Here is an 11,623-nt window from a genome sequence, read left to right on the forward strand (position 1 = left end):
CCACGTTGGTGTTTGGCTGGCATGTTGTTAGAAGCAAAGACTGGATTTTCTGCATGTTAAAAAAAAAAAAGGATCCTCCTCAATGTATTTTTCTACCTATTTTTTTAAATATTTTATTTATATATTTTGACAGACAGAGATCACAAGTAGGCAGAGAGGGAGGCAGAGAGAGAGGGGGAAGCAGGCTCCCCGCTGAGCAGAGAGCCTGATGCGGGGCTCGATCCCAGGACCCTGAGATCATGACCCAAGCCAAAGGCAGAGGCTTTAACCCACTGAGCCACCCAGGCGCCCCTCTACCTATATTTTTTAAGATCTTATTTATTTATTTGACAGACAGATCACAAGTAGGCAGAGAGGCAGACAGAGATGGGGGGGGAAGCAGGTATCCTGCTGAGCAGAGAGCCCCATGCTGGGCTCGATCCCAGGACCCTGGGATCATGACCTGATCCGAAGGCAGAGGCTTAACCCACTGAGCCACCCAGGCACCCCAGAATCTGCCTATTTTTTTTAAGTTAGCTTTACACCCAATGTGGGGCTCAGACACATCGGCCCAAGATCAAGAGTCGTGCGCTCCTCCAACTGAGCCAACCGGGCGCCCCTTGTCCCGCCAGTTTTTAGTCTCTCCGTAGGCAAAAAGACACACAGGTGGGGATGTGAAAGACAGTTTGGCAGATCTCCCAAGAGAACAACCCTGTGGCCCAGCAATTCCAAGTCTAGATACACACCGGGGAACTGAAAGCAGGGACCCAAATGGATACCAGCCCAGCCATGTTCACAGATAAAGGGTGAGAATTCCAGTAATGGGTAAATGGATAAACGAAATGTGGTCCACCCAGATACTGGAATATGATTCCGCCTCAAAAAGGGAAGGATCCTGGAGCGCCTGCGTGGCTCTGTCGGTGACGTGTCTGCCTTCGGCTCAGGTCGTGATCCCAGGGTCCTGGATGGAGCCCTGCATCGAGCTCCTTGCTTGGCAGGGAGCCTACTTCTCTCTCTGCCTGTCTCTGTCTGTCTCTCTGACAAATAAATAAATCTTTTTTTTTAAGATTTTATTTATTTATTTGAGAGAGAGAGAGACAGTGAGCGAGACCATGAGAGGGGAGAAGGTCAGAGGGAGAAGCAGACTCCCCATGGAGCTGGGAGCCCGATGTGGGACTCGATCCCGGGACTCCAGGATCATGACCCGAGCTGAAGGCAGTTGCTCAACCAAGTGAGCCACCCAGGCGCCCCAAATAAATAAATCTTAAAAAAAAAGAGCAACGGACTTATGACTCAGTGGAACCAATGAGAGTCAGCCTTGGGATACAAGCAGAGTCTTTCTCCTTGTGCTATAGGGTTGAAGCTCGGAGCTTCCTGCAGTAATTTTTACTACCCAGTGGTGGAGTTTGTCTGGGAATTAAGCCCAAACAGAAGAGAGCAGATCCCAAAACGCTGAGCGCCTGGATCTAGCCCTGCGCACATCGGGAACCCCTGGGCTTTCTGAGCTTTGTTTTGTTGGGTGTGGTTTTTAGGACTTAAGCTAATTGGAGTTTTGATTTCAGTCCTTTATAAACCCAGAGCTTCCATCAACAGGGTCCCTTCTGTTCATCACGTAGTACCTTCACAAGTCCCACGATCCTCAAAACTCACGGTGACAGGCAACCCGGGTCCAGAATCAACAAGTTGGGAAAACCTGGGGACTGGTTCCCCACTTGTAAGCAGAGTGGCCGCAGAAAGTGGCCTGGAGTGTGGGAAGCCTGGGTCAGCTGCGCAGACTGGGTGCCTGGAAGCTCTTCCCTGTCCACAAGGCAGTCAACAAATGAGTCTGGGGAAGGGAAGGGCTTCCCACAGGCCTGACCCTCTCTCCGTGGGGCTGGGGCGAAAATCAACGTTCCTCACGACAAGCGGTACAACACTCACTTCTGTTGCTCACCACCCTGTCGATGTCCGCCTCGTGATGTTGGTGTGGGCCAGGTGCTTCCCACTCTGTGGGGGTCCTCAGACCAGACTTTTCCTGAAAATGTGGGGCAGGTGGGGCGAGCGTGTCCTTCAATGCCCAGGGAAGCCAGATCAAAGCCACCGGGGTTCCGCAAGGAGGGAAAGTTGCCACATCCTGCTTCCTGAATATTATAGGACACTCCTCTGCCCCCAGCAGGTCTCTTCACAAGCGAATCCCGGCCTTCTTAGCCAGACCGGGAGGGCTCCGGGGCTCCTATGACGCTCCTGCAGCCGCAGGACTGATCACCCGCCAACCATCTGTCACTTCGCCCGGGGCCAGAAAACATTCGTTTCTGAAAAACAAACCAAACGGTCCTGAAGTTCTAAAACCCAGTCCTTTGCTCACATCTCGTTAACCCTTACTTTGCACAGAATGATAGAACCCACCTGGTTCTCTGCTTTCCCAGGCCCCAGGGCTGAGACTAACAACAATTCGTCCTGATGCACACTTCCAGAGGGCATCCGCCCCCCCCAACACACCATTCAAGGCACTTGACATCATCTCCTTTGTCCTAGCATCTCCTTTGTCCTCACGGCAATCCTATGTGGCAGGGCAGAAGTATCTTCATTTTATTTTATTTTATTTTTTAAAGATTTTATTTATAGGACAGAGGGCGAGAGGCAGCGAGAGAGGGCTGGGGGAGTAGGAGAGGGAGAAGCAGGCTTCCCGCTGAGCAGGGACGGCCCCTCCCCATGCGGGACTCAGTCCCAGGACCCTGGGACTATGACCTGAGCCGAAGGCAGACGCTTAACGACTGAGCCACCCAGGCGCCCCGAGTATCCTCGTTTTATAGATGAGAAAACACCGCAGCCACTGTCCTTTTGGTCATTTGACACTTATGATCAGGTTTATGCATGTGCCTTCCCCGCTCACACCCCAAGGCAGGGTTTGCTGGCATCGAGGAGGTACCCAGTCCAAACAGGGCCTAAGTTCCACAATCTTGAAATGATCTCTTCACGATTCTTGGGGCTGGACATGCACCCCAAGGGTACACAGTTCCAATGAACCTCGCCCAAAGCCTGGCCACGTGGGACTGGAATGTCAGGAGAAGCTCACCCTTTGGTCTGATAGTCTTCCCAGCACTCGTTCCTCCCTGGCGATAGCTTTTTTATCGAGAATGTCCACTCCGCAAGACACAGCATGGTGGTGTCTACCTTCCCTGGCCCAGAGCAAGTGTTCAATATAGGGGACCCCCCAATGTCAGGATTATTATTATTATTTTAACAAGGCAGACGGGATGGCCCACCCATTCCCCAAGGAGCCCCGTGCAGCCTGCCCAGCCGCTAAGGACCCCCGGGGCACTATTGTCACTTAACGACCAAAGGCAGCACGTCCCAATCCCTGGCCTCAGTCCTGATCAGCAGGAGCGACCTGGGGGAGTCCCAACACATCCACACCCATAGTCTTGCCCCCCCACCCCATCAAGGGACCCGGCGCTTGCTTCACGTCACTCAGAGAAGCAGGGATGCCCTCCCGAGGGACCACTACAGCGCGCCCTCTTTCAGAAATGCAGATTCTCGGCCTGCACCCTGCACTTGCTGAATCGGAAACTCTGGGCTGGGCTCCAGCCATTTGTGTTTCAACCGGCCTCCCCTGGGAGGGGAGGGCCACCCCCGCCCCTCAACTTCAAGAACCAGGCCCTTTGCTCCCCCACATTTGCAGTGTCTGGAGATGTCTGTGGTCGGCAGGACTGGGGTGCTCCTGCCACCGAGGGGGTGGGGGCCGGGCACACTGCTGACCACCCCCCATACAGTGCCCGGGGCACTCCCACAGAGAGTGACCTGCCCAGAATGTCAGCAGGGCCAAGGGGGACAAACCCTGCATTAATTATTTGGAAAAAAGATTGAGTCTGGTCCCTGCTCACGCTGGACACGAGAGTAAATCCCAGGGTCAGAGGGTACAAACCAGGGCGACCCCAGTGTCTGTGAGTCACCCCCACTCAGCGTGTGTCGTGAAGTGTGTGCAGTGTCCCAGGACCTCTGGAGCCCGACGGCTGCAGAACGCAGTCTCTTGGGGGTCAGTGGGACCTCACCTGGGAGACAGTCTGCTCCCCAGGGGACACAGGTGACACCTGGGAACATTTTTGGTTGTTTCAGCTCCAGCGGTTGGGGGCCAGGGATGCTGCCCAGGACCCCCCAGTGCTCAGGACGCCCCACAACCAAGAAACATCCGTTCCAGGTGTCAGTCCCGCGGAGGCAGACGAAGATTGCCCAAGGGCCGAGCAGATACACCAGCCATGGTGGGGAACCCTGGACAAGGGTCTTGGGGCCCTGAACCTCAGTTTCCCCACCTGTAAGTTGGAAATGGGGACAAGACCTACTCGTTTTACGTTGTTGCAAGGAGAGGGACGCGCGCGGCCAAGGACAGACCCGATCCTTGGGTCCGGGGTCGGGGGTCTATTTGGAGGCAGACCCCCCGCCAAAACGGAGCCCTTGTCGGACTAGGCGATATCTACCTAGGGAGATGGGGACTCTCCTTCAGGAGAAGACCGCGCCCCTGTGTCAGGGCCTAGAAGAATCCCCACGTCCCCCTAGCCCCCGGCTCGGTCCTCTAGGTCCCCCCGGCCGGCCCTGTGTGGGCCCAGAGCCGCGGGGCGGTACCGGAGCCACGTCCCGCTCCGCTCGGGAACACCAATTCCTATTGGCCAGAGGGGAGGGGCGGCGAGCTCTGATTGGCCGAGGGGAGTGTAGCGGCGAATGATGGACGGGCCGGGGCGGGGCGGGGCGGGGCGGGGCGGGGCGGGGCGGGGCGGGGCCGGGGCCGGGACTGGGTAGGAGGGCAGCGCGACCCGCCCCTCCGCGGGAAGGGGACTGCGAGGGCCTTGAGGTTGCGTGTCCCGCTCCCGCCCCCTCTTTTCCTTTCTCAGCCCGGGAAACTGAGTCTCTGCTTCCTGCCTTTATCCAAAATGTTATTTCTGATACCGTGGGTGGTGGTGTTTTGTGGGTTTTTTGGCATTACTTTTTTTTTTTAATTTTTTTTTTTAAAGAATTTATTTGTTTATTTGACAGAGAGAGATCACAAGTAGACAGAGAGGCAGGCAGAGAGAGAGGGAAGCAGGCTCCCTGCTGAGCAGAGAGTCCGATGCGGGACTCGATCCCAGGACCCTGAGATCATGACCTGAGCTGAAGGCAGCGGCTTAACCCACTGAGCCACCCAGGCGCCCCTTGGTATTACTTTTGATTTTTAAATTTATTTCAATAAAATAGTATTTACCTCCGCGACTGTTATTTTTTGGGGGCGTTTGGGTTGTTTTGGGTTTTTTTTTGCCCTTTCGTGAATTTTGGGTCCAACGTGAGTGCATCGCTCTCTTGACCCAGGTACCAGTTTTACAGAAAAGGACGGGGCCAGTAAACTCAGTGGGTCCACAATGTTGGGCTTCTGATGCCAAGGTCAGTCACTACCCCTAAATCAACTTCCAGGGGATGGAGAGGAAGGGGACCTCGTCCTTACATTTAAAAATCGAATAATTGGGGCACCTGAGTGCCTCAGTTGGTTAAGCGGGCGACTTGGGCTCAGGTCCCAGCTGTCTCGCTCTCTCCCTCTGTCAGATAAACAAGTAAATAAATAAATGAAATCTTTTAAAAAATTAAAAAAATAAAAATTGAGGAAATCAATTAGGCACAGTTGTCCATTTTTAGAATTAGGGATAGAATGGTATGATACGATATGATATGAATGATAGATACAATTCACCCATTTGAATCATATAATTCAATGGTTTTGGTTTTTATTTATTTTTAAAGATATTTTTACGGGCGCCTGTGTGGCTCAGTGGGTTAAAGCCTCTGCCTTCGGCTCAGGTCATGGTCCCAGGGTCCTGGGATGGAGTCCTACACTGGGCTCTCTGCTCAACGGGAACCCTGCTTCCTCCTCTTTCTCTCTGCCCGCCTCTCTGCCTGCTTGTGATCTCTGTCAAATAAATAAATAAAATCTTTTTTTTTAAAGATATTTTTATTTTTTTTTAAGATTTTATTTATTTATTTATTTGACAGAGAGAGATCACAAGTAGACAGAGAGGCAGGCAGAGAGAGAGAGAGAGAGGGAAGCAGGCTCCCTGCCGAGCAGAGAGCCCGATGCGGGACTCGATCCCAGGACCCTGAGATCATGACCTGAGCCGAAGACAGCGGCTCAACCCACTGAGCCACCCAGGCGCCCCTAAAAAAAGATATTTTTAAACTTATTTGGCAAAGAGACCGAGCTGGCGCACAAACAAGAGAATGGGCAGGCAGAGGAAGAAGCGGGCTCCTCGCAGAGCAGGGAGCCCGAAGCCGGACTCGATCCCAGGTCCCTGAGATCATGACTCGAGCCAAAGGCAGACGCTTCACGGATGGAGCTAGCTAGCCAGGCGTCCCTATTTTAGGACATTTTAATCACCCCATAAAGAAACCCTATAGGCATTAGCAGCCACTCCCGCCATGAGCCCCAGACACTCACTAATTCACCTGCCTCTATGGAATTGCTTATTCTGAATATTTCATGTGAGTGGGTCATGCAGTATCTTGTCCCTCTGTGTCTCCTTTCTTTCCCAAAGGGTGACGGTTTCAAGGCTCCCCCACATAGCGCGTATGCTGGTCCCTCACCCCTGCTTACAGCTGAATAATACTCCAGTGCGACCGGGCCGTGTTTGCTTTCCGCTGGTCTAGCCATGAACGTTTGGGCGGTTCCCGCTCCTTGGCCATGATAAGTAACGCTGCTTTGAACGCGCATGGACAGGTCTGCAGGTGGACATAAGCCTTCCTCTGCTACATCGAATGGAAACTGCGCATCTAACCTCAGGAGGAGCTGCCCGCCTGTTCTGCAGGGCGGCTGCCCCATGCCGAGCTCCCGCGGGTCTGTGCAGGAGCGTCCCGACTGTTCCACACGCTCACCCACGTTCGGTATCACCTGTCCTTTTGGAGACAGCGGCGGGAGCAGCTGAGAAGTGCCATCTCACGGTGGTTTGGGCTTGCATCTCCCCGACGACTGCAGCCGTGGAGCTGACCGTAACTATGGAACACCTACTATGCGCCAGGCCCTTTCCTGGGAAGACAGACTCACCTTTCGGCCGGCAGGTGACAGCCAAGGAAAACAGAACAAGGGCGACTGGCTCTGCGGAGGGCTGGAGCCAGTGTGGTCTTCATGGGGGCTGAAGTAGTCAGGGAAGGCCTCTCCATGGAGGTGACACTTACCCCGAGCCCCCAACAGTGACATGTTTTCTGTGGGGAGAGAGCAGGCAGCCAGGCAGAGGTCCTGCAGCAGGACTGTGATCCCCCTGGTTGAGGTTTGGTGAACACAGGGGCTCACGGAGGAGAAGCAGAGAGAGAGTCAGAGAGAGTTGCCACTTTGCAAAACCATCTGGCAGTTCCTCTCTCTCTCTTTCTTTCTTTCTTTCTTTCTTTCTTTTTCTTTCTTTCTCTCTCTCTTTCTCTCTTTCTTCTTTCTTCCTAAGATTTATTTGAGGGAGAGAGAGCCCGTGCAAGTGAGGGTAAAGGCAGAGGGAGAGGAAGAGAGTGGATGCCAGCTGACTCCCTGCTGAGTCACAGAGCCCAACACCGGGCTCAATCCCAGGACCCCAAGACCTCTTGAAGCCGAGAGTCAGTCAGTCACTCAACTGACGGAGCCACTGGGGCGCCCTGGCAGCTTCCATTAAAGCTGAACTCATGTAGGGGGACGTCTGGCTGGCTCAGTGGGTTAAGCCTCTGCCTTCGGCTCAGGTCGTGATCTCAGGGTCCTGGGATCGAGCCCCACATCGAGCTCTCTGCTTAGCCAGGAGCCTGTTCCCCACTGGCCCCCACCTGCCTCTCTGCCTACTTGTGATCTCTGTCAAATAAATAAATAAATTCTTAAAAAAAAAGAGAGAGAGAAAAGAAATCTGTCCGTATATCCGTGCTCATATTCTTAGGTGTCCTGTGGTTCTCTTTCTCTGGGGAACCCTGACTAACGCAAGCTCCTGGGTGAGCCTCCCGGCACCCTCTTTTCTGCTTCTAAGCCCCACTCCTGCAGTGGGACAGGAGAGGCAGGTGGGGGCAGGTAGGCTAGGGGTGAGGGGTCTGGCTGAGCAGAGAGAGAAAGGAGAGGGCTGGGTCCCCAGGAAGCGCTTCCTGGGTGAAAGTCCCGAGCCTCCAGGGCCTGTCTCCCTCCAGGGCCATCCTCCCCACCCACCCCACCTCCATCTGCTGGGCCAGCTGAGCTATTTTAAAATGCCCCCCACTTCCTTCCTCACCCAGTCAGGAGCCCACTTCCTGACTGGGTCTCACTGTCTCCTCTCAGGGTGGGGTAAAGACAGACTTGCAAGTTGGGGTGTTTCTCCACCAACCCCAGGGTCCCAGACCCTGAACTTGGGGTTCCCTGTCCGTTGTGCAAATCAGGAGGGGCCATATAATTGGCAGATCCCAGTTGAAAGTGAAAATATGGGGCCCCTTGTTCAGAACTTATTAGGAATTTCATGGCAACAGCCACAGGGCAACAACCCAAGGGAGGGGCTCTTTGAAGCTGGAGGCTCTGGGCGACTACACAGGTCCCAGCCCCTTGAAGCTGGTGCTGCCCTGAGCCCTGGGGCTGTCCCCACACCTCGTGGTTTCATAAAGGTGTATTTATCTATTTTATTGTGGTAAAATACACATAACATAAAATTTACTGTTTAGCCATTTCTAAGTGCACAGCTCATCGGTATGAAGCACGGACTCCCCACCCCCTGCCCCAGCCCCGGCTCCCACCCTCTCTTCTCTGTCTCCGTGGACAGGACTCTTCTGGGGACTTCTTGGGAGCGGGGTCTTGCGGGATGTGTCCTACTGGATCTGGCTGCTCTCCCTGAGCCCCGTGTCCTCGGGGTCCCTCCGCGTCATGGCAGAGGTAAGGGGTCTTACTTTTGTATCAAGTGCACCTGTTCGAGTCCCTCTCACTCTCAGGCAGACACTAAGAAGCAGAAACATTAATTTCTTGTTGTTGTTGTTGTTTTGCTTTTAACAATTTTATTTATTTATTTATTTACTTAACAGAGAGAGAGACAGTGAGAAAGGGAACCCAAGCGGGGGGAGAGGGAGAGGGAGAAGCAGGCTTCCCGCTGAGCAGGGAGCCCGACATGGGGCTTGATCCCAGGACCCCGGGATCACAATTTGAGCCGAAGGCAGACGCTTAACGACGGAACCCGTGGGCGCCCCGGACACATCTGTGTGTAACAGCCGGTCTTCTTTAAGCCATTTGGTTTTATTCCAGCCTCTGCCTGATCGTAACAGAGAAACAAGTCCCGTTTCCACCAAGCCCCAGACAAACTTGGAAGACACATCAAAGGTGAGGAATCGTGAACAGTCCCCAGCGATCTCGTCTCCCTGCACAGCTGGGCCCAGGCAGAAGTGACCACCTGTGCAGGGTTGTTAAAGGCCCAGCTTAATGGGGCGCCTGGGGGGCTCAGTGGGTTAAAGCTCCGGTCATGATCCCCACATCATTGGGCTCTCTGCTCAGCAGGGAGCCTGCTTCCTCCTCTCTCTCTGCCTGCCTCTCTGCTGACTTGTGATCTCTGTCTGCCAAATAAATAAATAAAAAATCTTAAAAAAAATAATAATGTTAAAAATAGAGTCTTAAAAAAACAACAACAAACAAACAAGCAAACAAACTAAAACCGAAACCCAAAGGGCTTTGCCCCGGGCTCCAGGCCCCAGGGCTGCGCTTGTCTGGTTTCTGTCAGGACTCCCCAGTGGTCTCTGTACTCCACTTCCTGCCGCTGCACTTTGAGGGTGTTTTCCTGGTTTTCGCAATTCGAGACAACACAGGGAGAGACAATTACGGACAGAACTTGCTCTCCTCATTTCACATTGTTCGCTTAGATCCTGAGAAGAAGAATTTCTTTTCCTACCTCTCCCTCCCTCCCTCCTTTCTCTCTTTCCATCAACACTTAACTGAGCACCTACTGAATATTAAGCCCTGACCTAGAAACACTGGAAGCACAATAGGGAATGAAACAGAGGCAGGTGCCTTTTCTCTTGGAGCTCGCTGGCTAGGCTGATGCTTCTAGAACTTTCTGGGTGATGGACACATTCTTCTATCTGTGTCATCTAGGAGCTACCAGCCCCCATGTGGCTCTTGGACACCTAAAATGGGCCCTTGCAACTGAGGAACTGAATTCTAAATTTTATTTATTTTTAATCAATTCATTTTTTTTTAAAGATTTTGTTTATTTATTTGTCAGAGAGAGAGAGAGAGCAAGCACAGGCAGACAGAGTGGCAGGCAGAGGCAGAGGGAGAAGCAGGCTCCCTGCCGAGCAAGGAGCCCGATGCGGGACTCGATCCCAGGACGCCGGGATCATGACCCGAGCCGAAGGCAGCTGCCCAACCCACTGAGCCACCCAGGCGTCCCTAATCAATTCATTTAAATTCGAGTAGCCACGTGTCATGTGTAGCTTTTCCAATGGACAGCACATGCTAGAATTCATGGCTCCAGGGTGGGAGCATTTTTAAGGCCATACATTCCTGTGGCCTGTTATCTTCCACCGAGGCTGGGTGTCTCAGGCCAGGAGAGAGGGAGAAACGCAGAGTCAGGATGGCCTGAGGTCACGGTGATGCCATCCACTGTTACAAACACTGTCCTGTGGATTGGGGAATCATCCTCGTGCTGTGTCAGGCATCCATCCATTTGTCAGACATCATGGGGGACAGCTGGGAACACGGTGGACGAAAGCCGGGGTCACTGCCCCAAGGAGCTCATGGAATATGGGGAAGACAGAAGATAAACAAAGGAACAACCCAATACAATGATTGGAGATAGCAGTCCTATTATGGGGATGTCTGGGTGGCTCAGTCATTAAGCATCTGCCTTGGGCTCAGGTCATGATCCCAGGGTCCTGCTCAGTGTGGAGTCTGCTTCTCCCTCTCCCACTCCCCCTGCTTGTATTCCCTCTCTCGCTGTCTCTCTCTCTGCTAAACAAATAAATGAAATCTTAAAAAAAAAAAAAAAAAAAAAGAAGTCCTGTGATGGCAATAAAGAGGATGATGGGAGAGGAGTGCCTGTGGCAGGGTCTCTGGATGGGGGTGGTTGGGAGATGGGGGCTCTCCGAGGAGGAGTGACGTTTCAGCAGGAGACTGAAGATGAGGAAGTGCTGGCCCTGGGGCTACCTGGGGATAGGGCAAGGCAGACAGGAGGCACAGCTGGTGCAAAGGCCCTGAGGTAGGAACAAACTGGAGAAGGCCAAGATGGCTGGGGCGGAGAGAGCAAGGAGAGAAGGTGTAGAAGTGGGCCAGCAGCTGGACCACCCAGGACCTTTGGGGAGGAAAGGAAACACAAGTGACTGTCCTGAAACATGGGGAGCCTTACAACAGTGCTTTTATCTTGGCAGAGTTTGCTCTGGTCAGTGGAGGGAGCTCAGTGACTCAGGGCCAACTACGGGTGGGTGGGATTCGAGGCTTGTCCCCATCTCCTGGGCCCACCGCCCTTTCGCTGGTATTTGCCAGTGTTGTCCTAGGGGGCAGAGCGGTGTAGCCCGGAGGGAATCTGGCTGGAGAGGAAGGAGGGCTGCGGAAGGAGGCTGTGGACAGGCCTCTTCCTGCTCAAAGAAGTCATGAGGAAATCAAGGAAATTGGCAGGAGCCTGGCATGGTTGTGACCTTTGGAGCTCAGAAGCACTTCAGCTGACGTTGGGAGCCTTGGGGGAGGCATCCGGGCAGAGGGAGCCCC

The sequence above is a fragment of the Enhydra lutris genome, unplaced genomic scaffold, assembly GCF_002288905.1.
Source record: "Enhydra lutris kenyoni isolate GAN:26980312 unplaced genomic scaffold, ASM228890v2 scaffoldscaffold86, whole genome shotgun sequence".
In the NCBI taxonomy this organism is placed as follows: Eukaryota; Metazoa; Chordata; class Mammalia; order Carnivora; family Mustelidae; genus Enhydra; species Enhydra lutris.